A 27,347-nucleotide genomic window follows, 5' to 3' on the forward strand; every position below is an offset into this window, starting at 1 on the left:
CCCGAACAAAACCTATTTAGTAATAGTTACATTCACGACAAGCGGCTCGATTTACTTACTCCGTTTTCATAGCATTCGTAACGGCGAGATTTTCTATTTGACCAAAAATCACAATCATGGCCATAAACTTACAAATTCAAACAATTAGACAGACTTAAATTATTGGCCAATATTCTTTACACATGCTTCCGAATCGGATTCCCTATTCAACAATCGGAGAGCAAAACATGACCTGTAAATAAAATGTGACACTTGTGAAGTGCAATATCAAAGTTAAGCTTAAAGTATTTATATCGGTTCCTTTTTCCGCGAATCGTGCCATCGTATCCCCTTTCCTAGGTTGGGGAAAGGAGGGAGTGGAATCCGCTTGAAAAAACAATCAGTTTATACCAAATCTGCCGACGGGGCGAGATTTTTTTTTCGGATCCTCGGAAGCTGTGGAGATGTAGATAAATCACGCTGAATGGTGGCAAGGCTTCATGTGATGTATGCTTTGCGGTTACTCCTCTGTGTCAGCAATCCCTTTTATGTTTTGAGACCGACCCTAGCAGCACGGGAAGCACGGTGGTGGTGCAATTTATGCACGGAAAGATGCCTATCGTTAAATGAGATCTAGTTTTTTTTGCTCGTTATTCAGAGATTATGCGGTAGCCTTTTAAAATTGTGTTAAAACTAGCGCTCCTCTATATGCACGTTAATAAAGAGCTGAACGAGGAAAATTGTGAAAAAATGAAACGATACTCGCGGAATGCAAATCACCCAAACAATGTGACGGATTTTTTTTTCCATTGGGCTTCGCAAGATTGATGGTGTCGAGCAGAAAACGGAAACTTTTTCTCCAGCTTTTTTGCGGTGACCGAAGAAAAGTGTCGTCGATTATCAAAAGTGACTCAAAAGCTGGAAACGGAAAATGGCTGCGTGTTTTTCTTATAAATTTCAAGCTGTTTCTTCCCCTGCTACCCTGGGAGTTTATTTGCTCTGAATGTGAAAAGTTTCGATAAAGTGACAGCCTTGTTTACATATATTTATGGTGGTGGTTCGTAACAAAGTACCTACATTGTATTATATTCTGTGGAAGAACTTGGTCTTTTATTTTGGCATCCCCGCCAATTGAACAATTTTAGGGTATTGTGTAGATCGTGGATTGAATTCGGCTGGCTAATGAGCACTATACTATATCTCGCTACCATCACCGACAGGCAAAATCATATACTACGTATATGCTGCTTCCGACGGCAGCATGAGAGATAGTCCGAAGTTATTCAAAATGTTAAATACATCGGTGCCATCCATCTCGACTTCGAGAGCGACCATCGCTTGAAAGTCAACAACACCCAACACCCGCTGATGGTTTTACGAATTTAATGAAAACCAATTGTTTTCCTTCAGTAAAATTCATACAAATTTGTAATCACTTGTACTAAAATATGCTATTACCAATTTTTCTAACCTGTTTCGCTTTTTTCATGCATCCTTGTGTTAACTCATTGAACATGTTTTGAAATATTTAGGTTTGAAATGTAGATGTTAGAGATATATTTGCAGGGTTGACAGAAGCCATAAATTTCTACAATTAATTGGTACCTGTTTCTCTTAAAATCGCGAATACGTGTTTCTAATTTGAACATAATAGCGATCTTTATGAAGAGATTCAAGAAAATATATTTTTTCATACTTATTTCCTTGCAACATTTTAACGTGATGCTACATAATGTACATTTTTAATTCGCTATCCTAATGTATAGCTAATCTAAGTAAACCCTCTCAGGGAACGGTATCTCTACCGCAACCCACGGAAAAAAGAATTCAATTCGGCAAACCTCTGATCAGTGATTCGATGTAATCTATTTTCACAAACGAAAGCAACTACATTGACATTAATTTCGCTGGGTGCAGATCGGATTATTCTAGGAAAATCGATGCCAATCATATGCTCATTTTTAGCCCTAATTCGCCTGCCGAATCTTCAGAGATCGAACGTGAGCGAGGCGTGGGGAAGGTTGATTTGAATTTCGTATCAAATAGCTCCGTCGCTTACTTGCTTGAGTAGCGTTGTAAGGCAATCACCGTACGGTTCGATTCCGTTCAATTCCGAGTCACACTCATCCATGTCTAGTCGGCGGATTACAGAAAAGCAAATTATGGGCTGACTGAGTCACGTGGGAGGCAGCATGGATCCGATAATTGATCGCCCTATTATTAGAAATCCTTGAACCGGGGCACCCGAATCAAACGCACATCTAACCAGAGACTTAGAGAATCCATGTTTGCCGAAGGCCAGGGTAATACCATACGAAAATCCCAAAAACACTTCATTTTCCCACCTGGATCCAGGTTAACAACCGCAGCTCTCTGATATTCACGCTGGCTGTAGCGGGTAAACCATCACACAAGCAACCGGTAGGACCCGCCACCTAGTTATCTGCAATTCTAATTAGCACCATCACGAATTTCGGACCATTGCGGGAATGGTGTTTCGATCCTACATAAGCTATAAAGCCGCCGATAGAGTATGGTAATGTAGGTGAGGGACTGGCGTAAATTGAATTTTCCAACGGCGAGAATAAACGGAATGAATGTCTTTGATGATGACTTCTAGCGTCGCGCGATGATTAATGGGTAAAAAATGGATGTTTAGTTGTGTCAAGCACGCAAATGTTGAGGTTTTTCATGCGTTGGTTAAATTTGAATCGTGCTTCAAGGGGTTTGGAATATTTTCCTTTGCGTATTTTTAATCTAGAAAATGAATCAGTTACATTTTGTGTTTTGACAACTGCGTTGGAATGTGTACAGCGAAATACAATTGTGCACAAGAGATCGCTATGATTTATTTTAATTGCAAAATTAATTGCTTTGCGAAAATTTGAAAGCCGGATCCAAAACCCCAATAAAAATCTAACATTGGAAATTGAAGAACTTGCCCACGAATGGAACGCACACGTGACTATTCGTTCGTCTTCCAGGCAGTTGGGAACAAATGTTAATTAAACACTTTGATACAGGATGCGGTTAAAAAGGAACCCTTGCTAAGCTGGAAAATAATTATTTCAAAATGCGCTAATTTAAAATTCGAAAAAAAAATCAAGCTAATAACCTCCTACAAACAACAAGCGAAATCTAGCCATTTTGTTAACCTTTACTGTTCGGCAAACCTTCTCACCGTGTTCTCCTTCGCTACCCGTTCCAGAGGAAATAACTGGCTCAGGCCCGTAGCCAGGATTTTGTTTCGGGAGGGGCTTAAAAAAATTTGCATAAAGCTTTTAATTCTGACAATTTGATATAGTCACTAGAAACTAAATTAAATTTTGAAAAGTTCATAATGAAATCAATTCCAAATCAAAGAGAATCCTAAAAATATGTTCATTGTCACAAGAAAGGTTATAGTACTTACTCTCGTTACAACAAAGTATATTCTAGAGTTCACAGTATTTATGCGCTAACCGAATATGACAATGCTTGACGGTACTGGAAAACACTAGGTGTTCCAAGCTACACCTTTAAAAGGCGTAGAAGATGCTAAACCGAAATGAGTAGAAAAATATCCATAAAATGTTCGAACGAAGAGAATGTCGAAATTCGTACAAAATCTTCTGATTTAGCAAGCGATTTGTAGATGCGCAGAGACGGTTCAACTTCTATTTTCTTTGTCTGGTGTTCTGCGAGTATTACCAGTTCCAAGGCATCATGCTAACACAATTTTTTGATATATTCTATTTAAATGAAACTATTTTCAAGACTAGCCTTGGTCGGGTAGATTAGAACCGCAGTTAGGAAGGATTTTTGGTAATCAATAGGATCAAAATATAAATTTAAATGATTAAATCAACTGAAGGAAACTGCCCACAATTTAATTGATTAAAGAAAATTGTCTACAAATCGAATGAAAACACTGATTACTAATATCTTCTAATTTTCCTTCAAATCGCCAGTCGCCGTGCATGTGTCGTTCACCGTGCAGTTTCAAAATCACGAAATTTAAAGAACTAGCTCCCTAAATCCATCGGAGAGATCCAGATCCCAAATCCTTTCGTTTCATCGTTTTATTGAAACATTCCAACTAAAGTTGAATCAAAATTTTAAATACACCGTAAGTTGATCATATAACGTGCACTGGTGCCAAACAAATGTCCTCAACTACTTATTCTCGTTTTGTTGGTAATAGTTTTATATTATTTCTAAATTGTGACGTATTTAGATAGGTATTTTTACGGTGACTATGAGGGCGGTTTTCATTTTGATAAAAAAAACAGGATTTGAAGTCACGTCAAATCCACCTAAACGCACGGTAACTGGGGACTTGACGGTACGTGAAATTTGTTAAATGTATTACCAAAAGAACTAGAAGGTCTACCTTCTGATGTCGCAAAAAGCAGAAGCAAAAGAAATTGCTACGCTATAGCAGGCTACAGGCACCAGTGAATCAAGCTAGCTATTGTTCTATATCAGTGCACATACAAATTGTATCGTTGCCCCGGCTGCGGAGTAAAATGAGTTTGCCAAATGAAACAAAAGTGCCTGTGCTACGGGATAACACGAACAGTTAAGGAAGTGGAACAATTAGTTAAAGTGAAAATGGAGCTTAATCTCGCTGAAGTTACCTACATTCAGCTACATCACGTAAAAACTGTGTTTTGATCACGTTTAGAAGCTTAGCACAGGCCGAAAACTTTATTGCAAAGAACAACATGCAACACGAGGTCGAATTTAATAACACCAGAATCAAGATCCCCGTGCATATGGAAAACGACATGGTGGACGTGCGTATCCATGATTTGGCCCCGCGCACGAAGGAGGATTTCATCAAACAAATCATGTCGCAATATGGAGAAGTAGAATCTATTACGAATGACACCTGGAGAAATTTTTTCTCCGGCATTCCCAATGGCGTTCGTATTGTGAGAATGCGAGTGACTAAACCAATACCTTCTTACATGACTATCGAATGCAAATCACCGAAGGATGGCGTGACCTATAAGCAAACAACGCTAATTACATATCCCGGGCAGACCCCAACATGCCAATTCTGTAACTATATAGCCTACTACGGAAAAACATGCGCCGAAGCAACTAGTCAAAACTCATCTACTACAGCCAACTCTAACAAGCAGCCACCGATACCTTCAGATAAACCTAAAACAACGATCCAATTACCCAATAATGCAGGTACAACGACCACGACAACCGCTCCCAAACCAACAACTAGCATCGCCAATAAAGAAGCAAATACCGATGAAGACGGATATACAACAGCGACCCATAAGAACAAGAAACAAATAAGAACCTCTGATCGTGAACAGGAAGAAAGCAGTACCGATGACGACATGGACGGGAACGATAACGCGAGAGAAGGCAGACTGAATGACCACCAAGCGGCCTCACCGCCAAGGAAAAAGATCTCAACACGCAGCAGCAAACTGCGTCAACAAGATCTGGCAGACCGACATTCTTAGAATTTTTTTTATTTTTACTTATTGTAAAAAAAATTAAAAGACCCACGGATCAGTTGTGCTAACGCATTGAGCCGTTTCAAATAAAATTTTAGATTGAAAAAAAAAGAAATATTATAAATATGAACAAGCTCAATAATTTCAGCATCTCTTTATTCCGACATATGGACGGGTATACATCGCACTTACTTCACCTCTGTCGAAGAGTAACGTAGGTGTAAGGCCAACTTTCTTTGATGATTTCTGTTGTTCTGTAGTTGAGTGCCCAGAAAATATAGAACAGCTGCTCTTGGGTCGATTTCAATTTATTTATTATTTTTTCTCTCTTTTTCTTCGTGATCTCTGCTCATCTCTCTCATTTTATTCCATAACGAACACAAATAAAACGAAAACGTGAAATCGAAACATTAATCCCAATTTATTGACTGTAGACTCAACTAGTTACAACATTTTAGTCGCTCTCCGTGATAGGCTACTGATGTTTGTTCACTGTATCGTCACGTCGTTTTTAGACTTACATGGACATTAATTGGAAACCATCGAAAGAGACAGAAATGCTGCTGCTTACAACATTAAGTTTATTATGATTGATTGACTAATATGTGGTTTAGCATCTATTGACATCCGTTGAAAAGTAAGGATAAAATCACAACAGATAGTCCTACCGCTACTATGTACGTTTCTGTATGTGAACAACATTAGTAATATACGACGGTATACAATTCTTGGGTTGATGAACACCTCAGAAAAACCGCTGTTTTACCACTTTTTGGCTTGTTTATTTTTTGGCATTTTTCTTGCTTATTGTTCGATTGTTTAAAATATCACTACTTTGCGGACTAATAATGTTTAAATACGGACCGCATTCTCCGCATAAAATGAAATTGAGTGTCAACAGAAATACTATTGCATTAAAATGACGCGAAAACAAAAACTGTCCTCTCGACTATATTGTCATCAACTAACGGAAATGTTTTTGTCTAGCACGCTTGAGTGAGATGCCTGATGTTTCTACTAAGCGTACAGTGCACTAACCTATTACAGAAATTCAATCTGCTTATGCTTTAACTAACTTTATTCTGGCTAATATATAACATAATATCTGAGTTTTGTTAGACACAACCACTAGCGATAAAGTTCTCATTTTGGGACAGTTTTTGAGCTCACTTTTCTATAAAACTTCTGCAATTTTATTATATATTTCGTTTATTTTATTCGGTTCAATGCATTAGCTAAATGAAGCCTTGTGTCTTCAATATATTTCCATGATGTGAACAATGAAAGTGATAAAACGTAAATGGTTGTCCTACAGATCTCGTGCGAACAACTAGCGATTGCATGTGGAGAACTATTTACTAGGCTGAGAAATATTTTTCCTAACCAACAGTGTCGCGGTGGTGTTCATTTCTATCTCGTACACTTCCTTATCATCATAGTGGTTACTGCCATGTCCATGTTCGCGAATTTCTGACGGGTCACGAGTGTCGACTTCCTCAATGATGGTGCCGACCGTTGATTTTGAGATACTAGACGCAGTTTTTGCCGTCAATATTATCCGAACAGCAGCCAAAATTTGGCAAATGTTTGTTTTTCAGGAAATGGTTTTGGAGACTATGTATATGCAAAGATATAATGTGTAAAATAATACTATCGCATTCAGTTTTTACGTGCAGGGTCAGGTTGGAGGAAATATGTCTGTTCACCTAGATTTTCACCACAAAAACACCATTTAATATACTTCCTAGATGTGTCCTTTATAATGAATACCATTTTTTCCAAATGTGACAGGAATCTTTTAATAGCCACGGTGCAAGTAAGTGGTATCAGATCTTGTAGCCGAGCATTGATTTTCTCATCGTCCATATATATGAGGATCAACCACATGTTACAAGTTGTTATGCAAAATGACTGGTTTCGCCTGGGCTAATTTGTTAAATGGCATCAGCACTGAACGCCTGACATGGTTAAACTCGTTAAAGGCGATGTTCGTAAGCATAACCTCCATAATCACCTTCAGCAAATATTTCACATCATTAATGTTGCTCCAGCCAAATACGGAGGCTATTGACTTCAGGTCTTTTCGCATAAGATCGATCTTATGCGAAAAGACCTAAAGTCAATAGCCTCCGTATTTGGCTGGAGCACTACTTCTTGCTTCTGCGACTCAATCATTCGACAGATCCCCACAGCAAGAATTAAAGTAACAGTTTCGTTTGTCTTCCGACGAGTCACACAATATGAAGGGAACTGTTTTATCACACTCAGCATACTGAGTAGATATCCTGACCGCTGTCTTCGGTGGTTCGAAATAGCAATCTTCCTCACAATTCTCGCATTAATTTGTTGAAACCAAACAAGATACAATTTTTTTAAGAGTCACCGAAAAACATGTTGTTTCTTAAATTTATTTTTGAAAATTTTCGGGGGGGGGGCTTTAGACCCCTAGCCACCCCTCTGGCTACGTGCCTGAACTGGCTAATAATCTGAGCATACTTTTTTCTGGTATCATTCCAAAACTTGGTTTAATTGTTTCTTTCAAATGTTTCTCCAATGCGTAGAGTAGAGTGGGGTCAAGTAGAACAGTTTTTTCGGTGAGCTCGTGCGGTGGTATCTTTGGACTGATTTTGACAAATAATCACTCGTTGGAAAGGTTTTACATCTTGCAACGTTTGGCAATTTTATGCCTGGCTAAATATTTTTCAAGCTTAATCAAATAAGGCGAAGGTACTTTTTTCCATGTTCTTAAAATCTGGGGGTGCGATAGGTCACTATATTCGAGGTTAAATACAATAATACACCTAGGAAATCAGCGGTTCAACTTTTATTTAAAGTGTATGAATACTACTGATTATTTAAAAATTTATAACACAAATGATAAGTGCAACCCATTAAAGCTATTCAGGAAGCGAAGTGGCAAATGATGTGATAAATCATGAAACCCCGGAAAGAAATGTTGAAAAACCTGTTTTAATCCACCTAGCGGTGCAATTGTGCCTTTCTCATTTCTCTAAACTATGGCACGGAGGCTTTTTATGTTCAACATAATTGTGGAAATGTCCATTACATTCTTAGTACACTTTGCACTTATACACAATGGCATGCCAGCCACGAACTTGATGAGCTACGTGTCGACGGTGAAACACTTGAAACAAAAAAATATCATACTCCATTAGCCTAATCAGCATTAGATCAATGTTATCTGCTTGCTAACTCATTTTGTCATGCGGGGATGGGTATGTGAGGAGGGCGAAAGTCTCATGAACGAACGACTCCCCAGCTTAAATTGGTATGCTTTGTAATATAGTGGTGGTTTAAAGATGATGGGGTTGAAAGGGAGGGGTATGAGGTGGTGGTCTGAGGGGTGATTTAAGGAGATTTTTAAAGGAGGGGAGTGAACAGTAGAGGGGGGGTGTAATCCCTCTCCGTAAACCATCAACTACGCCCCTGTTAAAATCCAGAAACCTTATGCGAGGATTAGGTTGACGTTTTTCAGAGTGATTGCATAACCTTTCTATATGAGAAAGGCAAAAATGTGCAAAACCCAAAAAAGTGAATCTTCGTCAAAATTTTTTCGTGTTTGCATCAAATCTCGACGTTTTATGCACCTTGAATACATTTAGCATCAAAAATAAAAATTCTATTTTTAATTTTTCCTATAGTTTTTATGAGAAATTTCTGTGTGGCCGCACTCTGAAACCCGTAATTCCGGAACCAGAATTCCGATCGATCCAAAATTCAATAGCAGCCGATGGGAAGGTTGCACCTTTCATTTGAGACTAAGTTTGGGCAAATCGGTCCAGCCATCTCTGAGAAAAATGAGTGACATTATTTGACACATACGCACATACATACACACACATACACACACACATACACACACATACACACACATACATACATACACACATACACACACACATACAGACTTTTTCCGATCTCGACGAACTGAGTCGAATGGGATATGACACTCGGCCCTCCGGGCCGGGATTAGGTTGACGTTTTTCAGAGTGATTGCATAACCTTTCTATATGAGAAAGGCAAAAATGTGCAAAATCCAAAAAAGTGAATCTTCGTCAAATTTTTTTCGTGTTTGCTTCAAATCTCGACGTTTTATGCACCTTGAATACATTTAGCATCAAAAATAAAAATTCTATTTTTAATTTTTCCTATAGTTTTTATGAGAAATTTCTGTGTGGCCGCACTCTGAAACCCGTAATTCCGGAACCAGAATTCCGATCGATCCAAAATTCAATAGCAGCCGATGGGAAGGTTGCACCTTTCATTTGAGACTAAGTTTGGGCAAATTAGTCTAGCCATCTCTGAGAAAAATGAGTGACATTATTTGACACATACGCACATACATACACACACACATACACACACATACACACACATACATACACACATACACACACATACAGACTTTTTCCGATCTCGACGAACTGAGTCGAATGGGATATGACACTCGGCCCTCCGGGCCGGGATTAGGTTAACGTTTTTCAGAGTGATTGCATAACCTTTCTACATGAGAAAGGCAAAAAGGCAAAAATGTGCAAAATCCAAAAAAGTGAATCTTCGTCAAATTTTTTTCGTGTTTGCATCAAATCTCGACGTTTTATGCACTTTGAATACATTTAGCATCAAAAATAAAAATTCTATTTTTAATTTTTTCTATAGTTTTTATGAGTAATTTCTGTGTGGCCGCACTCTGAAACCCGTAATTCCGGAACCAGAATTCCGATCGATCCAAAATTCAATAGCAGCCGATGGGAAGGTTGCACCTTTCATTTGAGACTAAGTTTGGGCAAATCAGTCCAGCCATCTCTGAGAAAAATGAGTGACATTATTTGACACATACGCACATACATACACACACACACATACACACACACACATACACACACATACACACATACATACACACATACATACACACATACACACACATACACACATACATACACACATACACACACATACAGACTTTTTCCGATCTCGACGAACTGAGTCGAATGGGATATGACACTCGGCCCTCCGAGCCGGGATTAGGTTGACGTTTTTCAGAGTGATTGCATAACCTTTCTATATGAGAAAGGCAAAAACATGTTTGTTCAGCTGCTGCGTCTGCATTTGTACTTGCGAATGACGTCTTCGGTGTCCTCGCCATCGCCAAAGTGTGGAATTGAAGTTGTGTATTCCGGCTCATGTGGTTGCTTAGCTGTGCAACGATCACGTTTGCGCTTCCGAGCATTTTTTTGATTACTTTTCGTTCTCTTTTTCGATAATAGTTTGTTTTTCGATTATCTAGGTCGTCATTGCTTTTGTGAAAGTGAATATGGTAACTTGTGTGAAAGAGTGCGTAAACATCAATCGGTTAAATCGTGTGAAATACTTTACTTTTCGTTGAAAACTTTGTGGGCGCCTATTGCTAATCGAAATATCATTGAGATAAGTATAGTGTGTAGTCATACAGACTATTATTGTTCTGTGATTTTCAGATTTCATTTCGCTGCGGCTGGCTTTATAAGCTTGCCCGCAGTGGAAGACGCAGTGTTATATTGTTCTTTGGTATTGTCCCGCTTCTCCAGCTGTAGTTTAATTTGCCTATAATGAGCGGCCTGTGTGCAAAGTGTACGAGCACGGTCAGTCTCGCCGAAGGCCTGGTTGTATGTCTTTTTTGCGGTGATAAATATCATCAAAAATGTTCCGGGCTAACAAAGGCCATGGTAAATTGGGTGGCAGATAATGCAAGTCTTTGCTACAAGTGTGCGAAGTGTTTATCAGATCAGTCTTCTGGTGTGCAGGATGTTAGTTCGATATCCATTGAGTTGAATAAGAAGATGGAACAATTCGCTTCCATTTTTGAGTCTCTCACTGATGCCCGAAAAAACATCGATGCACAGATAAACATCGCAGTAGAAAACGGAATAGAAAAACTGATCAGGTCTTTCAACAACTCTCTCGAGAGTAAATTGGCTAGCTTGGAAAACAGTGTTGCCAAAAAGTTGGAAGATTTGAAAAGTTGTTTAAATGAAAATGTTAAGCGTGAAATTGAATTAGTTGGAATGAACAGAAAGAGGAATTTTAGTAATAGGAAGGTTCATTCTGAATCTGACGGGAATCCCAGTAGAAAACGAAAAATTTTGACGAATAAAGAAGATGAACCGATGTTAATTGAAATAGACGATGATGGAAATAATGACGAGGTTTTTGATAAAAATAGTAGAATTACTTACGCGAATGTTTTGTCGGGAGCTACTGGGACGAATAAAATTCGAACTAGAAGTCAAACGAAACGTAAGGCTCGCCCGGTCATTGTGATTAAACCAGTCGAGCCGTTGCAATCGAGTGACGACACGAGGAATGAATTAAAAAATAAATTAGATCCAAAGGTGCACAAAATTAGCAACTTTAAAAACGGTAAAGATGGCTCGATTATTGTGGAGTGTGCAACTCGGGATAATATTGAATCGGTGAAAGAAAACATTGTAAGCAATCTGGGTGAAAAGTATAATGCTGTTATACCGATACCCGGTAAACCGAAGTTGAAAATAATGGGGATGAGTGATCGATACTCTGAGGAAGTTTTCGTTGACTTATTAAAGAATCAGAATGAGGGCATTCCGGTCGATTATGTTAAAGTTGTTGCCAATTTTGAAAATCCACGCTTCAAGTATAACAAATACAATGTTATAATTGAAGTTGATAAGAACACTTATAGCGGCCTGATGTCAGCCCGTACGGTGAATATTGGTTGGGATAGGTGTTCTGTTTTAGAGGCCTTTAACGTGCTGCGCTGCTTCAACTGTGGAGAATTTGGTCATAAGAGTACGGGATGCGTTAATAAAGAAACATGCTCCAGATGTAATGGAGCACATAGAACATCTGAATGCTCGTCAACTGATTTTAAATGTGTAAATTGTATAAAAAAGAATAGTGAACGCAAAATGAATTTGGACGTAAACCATGCGGCATTTAGTAAGCAGTGTTCAGTATATCGGAGACTGCTAGAATCGAAAAAAAGCAACGTTTTGTTGAGTGAATAGCAACTAACAAACGGGAGGCTGTCTGAAATATTATGTTTAAATATAGCTGGGTTGTCTACAAACTTTGTTGCAATGCGACATCTTGTAGAAAACAAACGTCCATTGTTGGTTTTTCTATCAGAAACACATATTGTTAATGCTGATGCATTTGATCAGTATAGCATTCCGGGTTATAAAGTTGCTTTTTGCCTATCTCATTCCAGACATACCGGTGGAGTTGCTATTTACGCCAAAGAATCGATTAAATTCAACGTTCGGTTAAACGAAGCAGTTGATAATAATTGGTTCTTGGGTATATCAGTTGAAAGAGGCATGCAGATGGGAAACTTTGCAGTAGTATACCATTCTCCTAGTTCTAGCGATCGACGATTTTTAGAAATTTTAGAAAACTGGTGGGAGAATTTCGTTGATTTAAGCAAACTTAATGTAATTTCGGGCGATTTCAATATTGATTGGCTCAACGATCAAAATTCGAATCAGTTGAAGCAGTTGGCTGAGTTTTTCAATTTCAAGCAAACGGTTAGTGAGTTTACAAGAATTTCCAGACACAGTAGAACATTGATAGATCACGTGTATTCCAATTTTGATGGGGTTCATTCGTATGTAGAGGCCGATTGTAAAATTTCAGATCATGAGACAATTTCAATTTTGCTGGAGAGTGAACCAAACCGTGAGGAGGATAAAGTTAAAATTAAGTGCTGGAAAAGATATTCGAAACAAGCCATGTCTCAACTGGTTTCGAGAAGCCTGGATTTTACGGAATTGAATGGAAATTTGGATAACAAGGCAGCTGTTCTAACTAATGTGTTAAAAGAGTGTACAAATAGTTTAGTTTCTCAAAAGTATATTAATTTAAATAACTCGAACAGCTGGTACTCTTTAGATCTTTTGCGCCTGAAACGTAAAAGGGATAAAAAGTACAAGAAATTTTGCAGAACTAATAGTGAACGTCTTTGGAATGGGTACACACACGCGCGAAATATTTATTCACGAGCTTTGAAAAAGACCAAATGTGAGTACATTCAAAAGAAGATCGATCAACATCAAAACAACAGCAAAGAGTTATGGAAAATCCTAAAGAATTTAATTAAACCTAAACCTAGTTCCTCGCAGTCCATAACTTTTAACGGTGTAGAAGAACAATCTGAGCAAATAATAGCTGAAAAATTGAACAGTTATTTCGTTGACAGTGTGCAACTGATCAATCAAAGTATTGAGCTGGTCAGTGAACCTGCGGAAATAACACAGCCGATTAATATTAACTGTAGATTTGATGGATTTCACCCAATCACTTTTGAGCAATTGAAAGATATTTGTTTTTCTTTGGGAAAATCGGCTGGTATCGATAATGTCAATGCAAAAGTGATACAGGATTGCTTTCATGTCATCGGACACGATCTGCTGGACCTTGTAAATGAATCGCTACAAACGGGGCACGTGTCGACAGTTTGGAAGGAATCACTTGTGATTCCTATTCCCAAAGTTACTGGGACGGATAAAGCCGAAGAGTACCGCCCCATTAACATGTTGCACACATTAGAGAAAATTTTAGAACTTGTTGTTAAGGGCCAGCTGATGAGTTATTTGAATAATAATAATTTGCTAATTCCGGAGCAATCGGGATACCGAGAGGGACACTCTTGCGAAACCGCTTTGAATCTAGTGTTAGCAAAATGGAAAGAGAAAATCGAGGTTAAAGAGACTATTTTTGCTGTATTTTTGGATCTGAAACGCGCTTTTGAGACAATTTCGAGACCATTACTTTTGAAAACTTTAGAGCGATTTGGTATCGGAGGGATAGCGCATAAGTGGTTTGAAAACTATTTATGTGATAGAACTCAGAAAACTAGTTTCAACGATTTTGTATCTAGTCCTCTCGGCAATCCTCTTGGAGTGCCGCAAGGTAGTGTCTTAGGTCCTATTTTATTTATTATGTATATAAATGACATGAGGCGAGTTTTACGATTTTGTGACTTAAATTTGTTTGCTGACGACACTGTTCTGTTCATTGCAGCTAAGGATATAGATGAAGCCGTAGCGCATTTGAACGAAGATTTGCATTCCCTTGCTCGTTGGTTAAAATTTAAACAATTAAAGTTAAATGTTGCTAAAACTAAATATATGATCATCTCTTCGACTAATACTAGGCCTGACGTTAACGTTGAAATAAATGGTGAGACTATTGATCGCGTTAGTGAATTAAAATATCTTGGAATAATCATTGATGACAAGTTAACCTTTAAGTCTCACATCGACAATGTCATCAAAAAGATTGCTAAAAAGTATGGTATATTGTGTCGTCTGAAAAATGATTTAACAATTAGTAGTAAAATTTTATTATATAAATCTATTGTTTCACCACATATTGACTTCTGCCCATCCATTTTGTTTCTTGCCAATCAAACACAAATATTGAGGTTACAGCGATTGCAAAATAGAATCATGCGATTAATTTTAAAATGTAACAGATACACTTCCTCTAGTTTCATGCTAAGCGCATTACAATGGCTCTCTGTGAAGCAAAGAATTTATTACTTAACAATGGTGTTCATTTTTAAAATTATTAATGGAATGCTGCCTCGATATTTGTGTGATCGAATTGAAAGAGGAAGTGATGTGCATAGGTACAACACTAGAAACGCGTCGGATCCAAGAACACCAAACTTTTTATTTAGTAGATCACAGAACTCCTTGTTGTACAAAGGAATAAGTTTTTTCAATTCGATGCCTAGGCATATTAAACGTGCAGCAACATTAGCGGAGTTCAAAACACTATGTATTTCACACGTAAAATCTGCTTTGTAGACAGATTTTTGAATTTTTATATTTTGAAGTTATTTGAATAACTATGTAATACCACGAAGATTGTATTTTTTTTCTCTTCTATTATTTGCATTTAGTCACACTAAGTTATTATATTCGCTATGATGATGATGGATTTTTGTTACTTGTTTATTAAAGCTATTAAAAAATAATGAGATGTCTACAAAAGTCTGAGCCACGCGCGCGCTAAGCAGATAGAGACTAACTTGAAATCGAACATGGTGACCAGCACTAAAAGCTCATCGGGTTGAATCGAAGCTTTTAGACTTTTGTTGTGATCAGGGTCTGATTTGATGATGGCGTTGTGTTGACTTTGCTCGACAATAGAGTTAAGTTCGGTTATTGCTGCGATAGTGGTAATAACGGAGTTAGCTCGTTGAGTATGGGGCTTGATGACTCCTTCTGATAACTACTAGATATCGGGTTCAATTCCTGATCAATCAAGGATGTTCTCGGATAGAAGTATCCCTTGATTGCCTTGGGTTAATGGTAGGAAACTTTCAATAAAGGGGTCTGATGTGGATGATATAACTCGACCGGACTCTGCACTGCCACTAGGCTCGTCACTGCTCACCTTAGCAGGTGGTAGTACCGATGTTTTGGTCAGGCGGGAGGAGTCTTACAGAGAATTATCGGAAATGGAAGCTATTGGGTTCAATTCCCGATTCTATCAAGTATCTTCCCGGAATGGAAATTTTCTTGATGGACCCTGGTTGTTGGCGGAATATTCGAAATGTATCTGATTACGTTCTTTTGAAGGAAAGCTATGTCTGCGAATTGAACCAGTCCGTTTCTTTTTGTTAACTGGTTTTGTTATGGATCAAAATATTAATTATCTTTTAGATAAATCGTTCAGCTCACACCTTTGTGGGGGTATGAGGTGGGACCATCATCATCATCAAACGGTGGGATAACAAAATTCTCACAAGTTTCCTATCTCATGCCTCCACGCCAGTCTAAGTCTATTGATGACATTTGGTCCTTAGACAGGCAACGACTGGGTGCTATCAGCCTTCTGCCGATAGTAGCAGAATGAGAGGGTGCGAACAGATCTAGTCGAGAAAACATTGCCGTAAAAATGAATAGTTGATCGGAAATTAGCCCCAATACGAATAATCTGACTAGTATCTATGATCACGGGTCAATACGTATTGAAAATTCGCCGCGTCTGTTTTTATGAACCTAATTTCAAGTTCCGTTATTGCTAACAAGCCCGTGCATCAGGTTAACAATCCTTTATATTTCCCTTCAGTGTTCGTTATTATCGCTCGTATACTTGTATTCCACAAATCTGATATGGAAAATAAGGAATACTTTCCTTGATTTATAACATCTCGCGCTTTTTTTGCCTGTATAATGTGTCACTCTAGCTTGTCATTCTAGCCTGTATAATGTGTCACTCGGTAGTTTTCAAGCCAATAAATATATCGTAGAGAAGAAGTAGCGAAATCTGTCCAAATACTGTTGCAATAAATAGTGATCCGGCCCATTACGCAGATAAGATTAGCTATTCTAGGCAATACTCCCACGGTCGGCCGAGTGGAGTTCAAATTGCTTTTGTTTAGGGAACATAGTATACTCTCGGTAGCCGGCTGCCCAGAGTTTAAAAAAAAAACCAAAAACTAAACAAGATCTCTTTTTCGAGTGATCGTGCACTCGAAGACTAACTAAACAACTACGTAATAAAATATGCTTTACAGGTCGCATCGCTTGCTTGGAGCGAATCATAGACCTGATACCCTTCCAAACTACCAACTCCGCGACACCTATGGAAGAGTCTGATGAATCGTCGTCCTTCCGTTAAGTAGGTGGAGCATCAACACTTCCTGTCTACCTTATCTTTTATCCTTTCCCGTGAACGATGGAAATGCGGGCGGCCGGCAATGATGGCTATCATGCTGTTGAGGTTTTAATATGGGTCGAATTGGTATGAATTCCTACTTACCATTTCCTAAGCAACTCTTATTAGATAATCAGCAGTCAAACATGATGAAGTCAGTGTGCAATCCGCCAAAATCATCGTCACAACGCAACGCAACGCAACGCATAGTTTGTGTTTCGATTATCTACTTCAAAAACATCTTAAATTATTATATTGTTAACTCAAGCCAAAAATCAAGCGCGCTTTCATTCATGGCGTGCAATTTCGTTTCACACGAGCACATAATGTTTCGAATAATCTTCAACAGATTCAATTGCGTTCTTTATGTCCTCTTGACATCGTTTTTGCGTTTTTTGCACGAAATTACGCACAATTTCCCAGTCACAATAATTCAAATTTACATTATAGTAGTGACATATAGTGCCTCTAAACGGCAGACCTATCGTGCTCCCAAGCGTACGTTTTATGTTGATGTCCGTATTAATAGAAAAATATTGAAAATTCAACAAAATACTCATGTTCAGCATTAATTTTGACGTAAGAAAAGCTCACTTGATATTTTTTTTACATTAATTAAATGTACTGTATTGAGGACGAAAGACAATGCGTATTCACAAAACACGCGAAAACATAAACGACGCTGTAAGTACCGTCGTGCGGGGCTTCTTTGCGCACTTTTTTTTTATCAATTTTTCAATTTTGACGAATTATAACTCCTTTAATAATCGATGGATTTGTATCATATCAGCACAGATTTATCGTCATCGTGTATGTATTCTTAATGTTAAATATGAGCAGAATTGGTTCACACATAAAAAAGTTCATATAGCGTTCAAAAATATTTTTTGTGGACTAGCTGGGGGCTACTTTGCACACTTCTTGAATTCGATATAAAATAAAACTTAACCAGTTTTATTTACTTTACTTTACCATTAATTTATACTGATATCAGAGGCTTTTTCAACAATAAAGCATCACCCATTTATCGCATTTTATAAAATGAGGGATTCATTTTAATTTAACATTTACAACGTTAATTGTCAAAAAACTTGAGTGAGTTAGGACTGCATAGTGTTTTTCTTAGAGAGAAAAAAGAAAAATGATGAAAAATGACAATATCAGTTTGTCAGAATATGTCAGAATAGGTTTTTAAGAGCATTTAAAGATTTTTTGCTTTATCAATTTTTATTATTCATTTCGTTTATTTTATAGGCACAAATGCGTTAGCTTGGCGGTGCCAAATTCGCTTGTTTTTGACGTAGGACTACGTCTTTGTTTTCGATATAGGGGTGCACGTTGCAAATTCTACAAAAATGGTATGTAACGAAAAGTGGTCCAATTTTAAACGCATATAATTCAGCCATCTCACGATAAATTTTCAAATTTTTTGCGCATATCGCCCCGAAATACTTCTAAGAATTTATTCCAATAGATAAACCCAAATATTTTCGATATCATGGCATTAAAAATTTAACTAATGAACAACCTAGTCAAAATATCGCACATTTACACACCGAAGATAGCGCTTCCCTAGTCCAGCACGACAGATTTGTGTACCTAGCGCACTAAGCTTCTATGAATGACGTCATAATCGACTATTTAAACGGACGGATTTCGCCGATCCAGCTCAGTTGCCTGTTGAGCAGCAGGCGAAGCAGACCACTGCGCTGTGTGTTTTCACAGCCAGTGTAGCTGAGTTAGAAGTCCGTTACACTGCCTGTAAAGGTACGCTACCCAGCGAATGCGACTGAGCTATGCTATCTTTTGTGTTGTGCTCGTTTCCAGCACACTTTTATGTATAATTATGCGTACCCAAAGTAGTTTGTACATGCGAGCTCCATTTGCAAACACGGTTAACATAGTGTCGTGGTATTAGTTGTCTCTTTCGCTCTACCAATCATCATCAGCATTCATTCATTTGCTTTGTGCGCTTGGGTCTAATGTTTGAGGCGAATGTGTAGGTAGATAGATCTAATTTGTTACTAAATTGCACAACGAAAGTTTATTATTTACGTTCGAACAATTCATTCATTCATTTCCCCATTACGTGATTCATTTCCACTCAGCCTATAGTATTTTGATTCTACTAATAGGTACATACTACAAAGCCTATTTATGAATGAATACACTGCCACTTGTAAAACCGTTGCAAAAACGCATCTTGTCCATATATAAAATTGTTTTCGATTCTTGTATATTTATAGTTTCGGTATATGATTAAGACCACTGCATTCGCTATATTTGTATGCGTACTTTAGGAAAGTTACAATAATGGCAAAATATAACTAGAATGCTTGGTCTATACATGAAATGTGATTATATTGTCTAAAATTTGATTTTTCTTCACTGGTCCGGGCTTTTTACCACACACAATCGAAAAGTTTTTACAAGCTAATCTTATTCTATAAAGTTTTAGTTCCAGATATTAGTTCGGTCACAGTTTTCTGTCTTCTTTCTTCAGAACTTCTTAGTTTAATCGGATTCGATCACCTACTACAAACGAAATGACCTGATAACCAAGAAGGTTTGGTTAAATATGTAATATTCGATGTTGATTGGATGTGATTAAACCATACGTAAGAAATATGTTTGATTTATTATTACTATAAATATACTAAGAAAATAAATATTTTACATTAAGTAGTATAGTCCTACGTCTACAGCTCGTGCAACCCCATAGGGCTGCCCCTTGTAGTTTTTCATTTTGAATATCTTAAAACTAGGAGGTGACAATGTTGAAATATTTTTTTTATAAAAGAGAAAAAATTTACAGCTATCTTAAGACTAGAAAACATATTCTATATACAAGAGAGGAGGCAAAAGATTTATTTTTGATGAAAAATTTTAAAACAAGGAATTCAATAGTAATAGTTTTTTAGGAAATATTTACAGTTACACCAAATTCTTTTTTTGCACGGGGGATGCGTTCCGTGTAAAAAAAAAACCGTGCAAAAAAAATCCGTGTTATTTCGAGAAACCGTGTAAAAAAAATCCGTGTTATTTCGAGAAACCGTGCAAAAAATCCGTGTTATTTCAAGAAACCGTGTAAAAAAAAATCCGTGTTATTTCGAGAAACCGTGTAAAAAAATCTGTTGTATCTCAAAAAACAATGTACTAAAACCTTGTGGTTTTTAGAGACCCTGCAAAAAATCAAACGTAATCGAACTTTTTTTTCACTTTTCACAAAAAAATCTTTTATAATATTCAACCACATCTTGCATTGATTCCTAACCTTTTGCTGTGATAACTGTCAACAATGCTAACCCATGCGGCTAAATTCACTGTCAAGGAAGATCGATAGTGTTAACATTTTTTAGAAAATCGTTTAAAAATCATTCTGAATTTTTGAAGGTTGAACGTATATATTGTTATATTTAGAAAGATCATCTCTATCGGTTTATGAAATAAAAGAAGAATTTTATTCATCATTTAATGATTTAATTTAATGATGGGTATCCATATGGGTCAGTTGGGAATAAATATTTATGAATATTTTTGTTACATATGGAGCTACATTGAATAATCAAAGATAATTAAAATATCTTGAATAATTGAATGTCATACGCTAGCGAATTTATCACTAGAAGCAATACGTCAAAATTTTTGTCAGCCTAGGAACATAAACTCTCGACAAACATTCATGACATGATTACGGCGTAAAAGCCAACTGTCAAAATTCACTTCAAATGAAAATTTCGAACAAACGATTACTCGCCAATCACAAATGTTGGTAGTAAACGAAATAAATAAATGTGGTGGACACAAAATAAAATTGGCAACGCTAGCAAAATGTAAACACAAATAAACACTCCGGATGAACCTATCGTCAATTGACATTTCGACGAGTTTTAATTCGAGCCAATATGGGCCCTTTATGTTTTCAAAGATGGCAACATTATCGTAAACGACAGGTGTATGCGTAAATGAATCCGGCAACAATAGTCGTTTATCGTCTTCACAAGTTCACAGAAATCAGTTCGTTTTTCAACAGTCGATATCGGTAAATTTAAAAATGGCGAGCAACGAAAACGTGAAACGAAGCCAACGAAAATCCATCAATTTGCGCACAAAAATCAGCGTTTTGGATTATCTGGCGAAAGGTGAAAGCTGCGCTGCTGTTGGGCGGAAATTTAATTTACACGAAGCAACAGTACGAACAATTCGGAAAAATGAAGCTGCCATTCGAGAAGCGGTAGTTCTTGGGACCGACGCCGCTTCAAAATCAGCTTCGTACACAAGAGACCCGTTGATAGAAAAAATGGAGAAAGCTTTACTCATATGGATCGAAGACAACGCCCAGAAAAGGATTCCTGTAGATGGACCAATTATTCGCGAAAAGGCTATTCATTTATTTAATATGCTGCAACATTAAAAACCTTCAACAAGCATGGCCACTCCAAAGAAAACTGGTCGATTTTCGGGAAGTGTAGGTTGGTTTACTGGTTTTGTAAAACGAAACCACTTGCATAACGTTAGCCTAAAAAGTGAAAGTGCATCTGCAGATAAAGAATCTGCAGCTGCTTTTCCGGCAGTTTTGAAGGATGTGATCGCACAAGAAGGCTACACTCCAGATCAAGTGTTCCATTGTGACGAAACAGGACTGTTCTGGAAGAAAATGCCTTCTAGAACATATATTGCTTAAACGGAAAAATATGCAAGTGGGTTCAAGGCTGCGAAGGACAGAATAACGCTTCTCTTCTGTAGCAATGCATCCGGGGATCGCTTACTTAAGCCACTTTTCATAAATCGGGTACTTCGTCCCCGGTCGATGAAACATACCGATTTTAGCTCTCTACCAGTTTATTGGATGGCGAATTCCAAAGCCTGGGTGACGAAAGAGATTTTCTTAAAATGGTTTGAAGAGTGTTTTCTTCCAGAAGTCGAGCAATATCTCAAAGACAAGGGACTGGAGTTTAAGGTATTATTGCTTCTTGATAACCCCCCCGGGGCACCTGGAAATAAAACATTCAAACGTTAAAGTGCTCTTTCTGCCTGCAAATACGACTTCCCTGATTCAACCTTTGGATCAAGGAATTATAGCTGCGTTCAAACGATACTACGTGAAGCATTCATTCCGGTTCATTTTGAAGGCAATTGAGGATGACTCCATTTCTGTTACGACTGCTTGGAAATCATTTTCGATTCGTGAATGTGTCAAAAATGTAAACTTGGCTCTTTTGGAATTATTACTATACTGATTTCAATTGATTACTTATTTTTAGCTTCCAATGCATCCTAGCTGGAATCAGTGCTTTAACGTTGCGATTAGATGGAAGGCAATCTTTGTGGTTTCATGCTCCAGAAAAAAAGCTTTCAATGTTGTACTTCTTCTGTATGTCAAATATAAACGGCGCCTACTAAACTATAATTTTTACGTTTTAAGGCGTCACTTCATATATTTTTGTGTTCTCATTTTGCTGTAGCAGCACTCAGTGCATTTTGGATTGGTTTAGTATTGCCTATATTTGCTCAAACTTTGGTGTAATAGATATCGATTGTCTTTCATTATATAGGTATAGCACCTAGATAAAAACTTAATGTATAATATAATGCGTTGCGACATTTGCTATTATTAGTTCAGCGATAAAAAAAATTCAATTGCTGTATATTTGAACAAGTGTCAATAGCTTTACGCAGATGTAGTGTAATTGTAATTTAATTTTTCGATTACTAGGATTACCGGGGGAAAAATAAAGTGTGCGTTCAAGTAAACAACTATAATTTAATGATGATCAAACTTTACCTTAATCAATCCTTTGGTGTCTGCAAATATTGATATTCACCAGTACACTTCTTCTTAAATCTGAAACTTAATAATAGCCAAAAAGATACTATACGAGTATTTTTGCACGTTTTTTTGAAATAACACTGATTTCGGATTCTCGAAACAGCATGATTTTTTACACGGTTTCTCGAAATAGCACGCACACCTAGAAAAAATAGTGTAAATTTACGTCTCCTGACCCTGACATATACGAGCATCAAATATGACTTAGTTTTACGTTTGATTTAAATTTTACATGACGTTGAATTTCGTAAATCATGTAATTTTACTCCTCATACAGCGTTTGTTCTGAATGGTAGGAAGTGTAATTTTATGTCATTGCGCATGTAAAGTATATGTTTCATGTAAAATTAAACGGAGCACGGTAATGTTCCGTCATTTCGTAAATTACGGTTTGTTGAATTGTGTCTTGTTTGCAATTACGTCAACGATAAAAGTCAGATTTTTTTGGTGTGCGATTTTTTGCACGGTTTCTCCAAATAACACGAATTTTCTTTGCACAGTTTCTTGAAATAACACGATTTTTTTTGCACGGTTTCTCGAAATAACACGATTTTTTTTTGCACGGTTTCTCGAAATAACACGGATTTTTTTTTGCACGGTTTTCTTTGTAAGATAATGGCGTGACACGAATCATGTATATTAATATTAACATTTTACGTCCAAAAATCGTACTATTTCGCAAAACCGTGCAAAAAAAGTGCGTGCAAAAACAGAATCCGGTGTATCTTAAAACTAACAATATAGCTTGGTACACAAAAGGGGGAACAAATATTTATGAAAACTTTCACATGTGTTTTAAAACTAGGGATACAATTCTATTTACCAAATGGGTGACAATAGTTTTAACAAAGAGTAGAAATTACAACTATCTTTAAACTAGGAATACGGAATACAATTGATTTTTTATCGGAGACTTATGCTAAACGGGAGAGAAGAGCAAAACTTGCAACTTTCGGGCAAACGGGAGATCAGCGAAACAAATTAGCGCCTCAGTCTAGTAGGTCGGATTGGCGGATGGTATTCTTCGGACCTGCGGGGAATCCTTCAAAAGTCATCGGACCTCGAGTCGTTCTCGCTTCAGTTTCCGTACTAGTAAGGGCGACGGCGGTTACATAGTGGCAGTCTGGAGCTGATCGGTTCCATAAGGCAGGAAGAAGCTTCTAAAAACAAAGAAATAAAAATAGACCCAGACAACGTGCTCGATGTCGTGATAGCCCTCGGCACAAGCGCACAGACTACTCTCCGCAAGTCCAATACGCCGCAAATGCGCATCTAAGGTGTAGTGGTTGGACATAAGTCGGGACATTACACGAATAAAATCCCGACCCACATCCATCCACCTGAACCAAGGCTTCGTTGATACCTTTGGGATAATCGAATGTAGCCATCGTCCAAGTTCCCCATTGCTCCACGAGGTTTGTCAACTGTTGAGTGTCCTCTGGCGACAATTACTAAAAAATTCGTTGAAGCAGATTGGTCTTTCGTATATGTCACCATTTAATGCGCCACCCTTTGCTAATGAGTCGGCCTTTTCATTGCCCGGGATAGAGCAATGAGAGGGGACCCAAACAAAGGTAATCTGATAAGATTTTTCAGATAACGTACACAAGGATTCCCGTATCTTCCCCAGAAAATACGGGAATTGCTTTTTAGTCTTCACCACACGAAGAGCCTCGATAGAGCTGAGGCTGTCCGAAATGATGAAGTAGTGATCTGTGGGCAGAGGGTCGATGATCCCAAGGGTGTACTGAATTGCAGCTAACTCTGCGACGTAAACTGAAGCGGGATCATTGAGCTTGAATGAAGCGGTGATAGTATTGTTGAAGATACCGAAACCAGTGGATCCATCAAGATTTGATCCGTCAGTGTAAAACATTTTGTCACAGTCGACTTCTCGGAATTTATTATAAAATATATTGGGGATCACTTGCGGGCGTATATGATCCGGGATTCCACAAATCTCTTCCTTCATGGATGTGTCGAAGAACACAGTAGAATCAGAAGTATCTAGGAAACGAACACGGTTGGGAGTATATGAAGAAGGATTTATGCTCTGTCCCATGTAGTCGAAGTACAAGGGCATAAATCGGGTTTGAGAATTAAGCTCGACGAGCCTCTCGAAGTTTTCAATCACCAACGGGTTCAGAATGTCGCATCGGATGAGCAATCGATATGAGAGTTCCCAAAATCGATTTTTTAGAGGAAGAACGCCCGCCAGCACTTCGAGACTCATCGTATGGGTCGAGTGCATGCAACCCAAGGCAATGCGCAAGCAACGATACTGGATTCTCTCCAGTTTGATGAAGTGTATGTTCGCAGCAGAGCGGAAACAGAAACACCCGTACTCCATCACCGACAATATCGTTGTTTGGTATAACCTGATCAGGTCTCCTGGGTGGGCACCCCATCATGTTCCAGTTATTGTTCGGAGAAAATTGTTCCTTTGGTGGCATTTCTGTTTCAGATACCTAATGTGACATCCCGAGGTACCTTTAGAGTCGAACCAGACCCCGAGATATTTAAATGTGAAGACCTTATTGATCGTTACACCCATTAATAGAAGCTGGAGTTGCGCCGGCTCACGCTTCCTAGAAAAAACAACCAACTCAGTTTTCTCCGTGGAGAACTCGATACCCAGCTGAAGAGCCCAAGCAGACAAATTGTCCAAGGTATTTTGTAATGGTCTTTGCAAGTCGGCAGCTTTGGGCCCTGTAACAGAGACCACCCTGTCGTCTGCAAGTTGCCTTAGCGTGCATGATTTGGCAAGACAATCGTCAATGTCATTCACGTAAAAATTGTAGAGTAGGGGACTTAGACATGAGCCCTGGGGAAGACCCATGTAGTTAAATCGTGATGTTGTTAAATCGCCATGCGAAAAGTGCATGTGCTTTTCAGACAACAGGTTTAGCAAAAAGTTATTTAAAATTGGTGAATGACCATGCTGGTGCAGCTTCTCTGACAGAATGTTGATAGAAACTGAGTCAAAAGCCCCCTTAATATACAAGAAGACTGATGCCATCTGCTCTTTGTTAGCACAGCCCATTTGGCTTTCTGTAGAAAGCAACGCAAGGCAATCGTTCGTCCCTTTGTCTTTGCGGAAGCCAAATTGTGTATCTGACAGTAAGCCATTTGCTTCAACCCAATTGTCGAGGCGAAACAAGATCATTTTCTCGAACAACTTCCTAATACAGGACAGCATTGCAATCGGCCGATACGAGTTGTGGTCGGAGGCTGGTTTTCCTGGTTTTTGGATGGCGATTGCCTCCAGTCATGAGGGACAATGTTACCCTCAAGAAACTTATTAAATAAATTCAACAAGCGCCTTTTTGCAGTGTCAGGCAGATTCTTCAGCAAGTTGAATTTGATTCTGTCTAACCCTGGGGCGTTATTGTTGCATGATAAGAGAGCAAGTGAAAACTCCACCATCGAAAACGGTGTTTCGTTCGCGGTATCGGGAGGAGACGCGGCGCGGCACGTTTTCTGTACCGGGACAGAGTCCGGACAGATCTTCTTGGTGAAAGCGAATATCCAACGGTTTGAATATTCCACGTTCTCGTTTGTACTGTTTCGGTTACGCATACGTCGAGTCGTACCCCAAAGAGTGCTCATCGCTGTTTCTCTCGTTAACCCGTCGACGAACCGGCGCCAATAACTGCGTTTTTTTGGCTTTCATTAGACTCTTCATTCGCCTTTCTAACGACGCGTACTGTTGATAGCTAGCGGGTAACCCGTCTTCCCGGAAGGCCTTATATGCAGTGGACTTTTCCGCGTACAGCTCTGAGCACTCTTTATCCCACCACAGGGTGGGAGACCGTCCATGGGTATTCGCGCTGGGTACTGGTTTAGTCTGAGCTTGATTCGCACTGTCGAGAATCAAGCCAGCCAAAAACCTGTACTCTTCCTCCGGAGGAAGTTCTTGAGTGGATTCGATTTTAACGGATATCGCGGTCGCGTAACTCTTCCAATCAATGTTCCGTGTGAGGTCATACGAGGCATTGATTGTTTTCGATGGTCTTGAACCGTTAGCAATTGAAATCACGATAGGCAAATGATCGCTACCGTGGGGATCAGGGATCACCTTCCACATGCAATCTAACTGTAGCGATGTCGAGCAAAGCGATAAATCCAACGCGCTTGCGCGTGCTGGTGGTGTAGGAATCCGCGTCATTTCTCCCGTGTTTAAGATGGTCATGTTGAAATTGTCGCAAAGATCTTGAATTAATGTTGATCTATTACCATCATGAAGACAGCCCCATACCGTACCGTGCGAGTTAAAGTCTCCCAGAACTAGCCGCGGTGCCGGTAAGGATTCCGTGATATTACAAAGCGTTGGGTGCCCTACCGAGGCTCTAGGAGGAATC

General features: G+C 38.5%; 1 protein-coding gene across 6 annotated transcripts in view; it reads left to right on the top strand.

Annotated features, from left to right (window-relative positions):
* Positions 1–27,347, top strand: part of LOC131694211 (5-hydroxytryptamine receptor-like) — a 572,517-nt gene that overhangs the window by 31,609 nt on the left and 513,561 nt on the right. The window lies entirely within an intron of this gene.

This window comes from Topomyia yanbarensis, chromosome 3 (genome assembly GCF_030247195.1).
Source record: "Topomyia yanbarensis strain Yona2022 chromosome 3, ASM3024719v1, whole genome shotgun sequence".
NCBI lineage: Eukaryota > Metazoa > Arthropoda > Insecta > Diptera > Culicidae > Topomyia > Topomyia yanbarensis.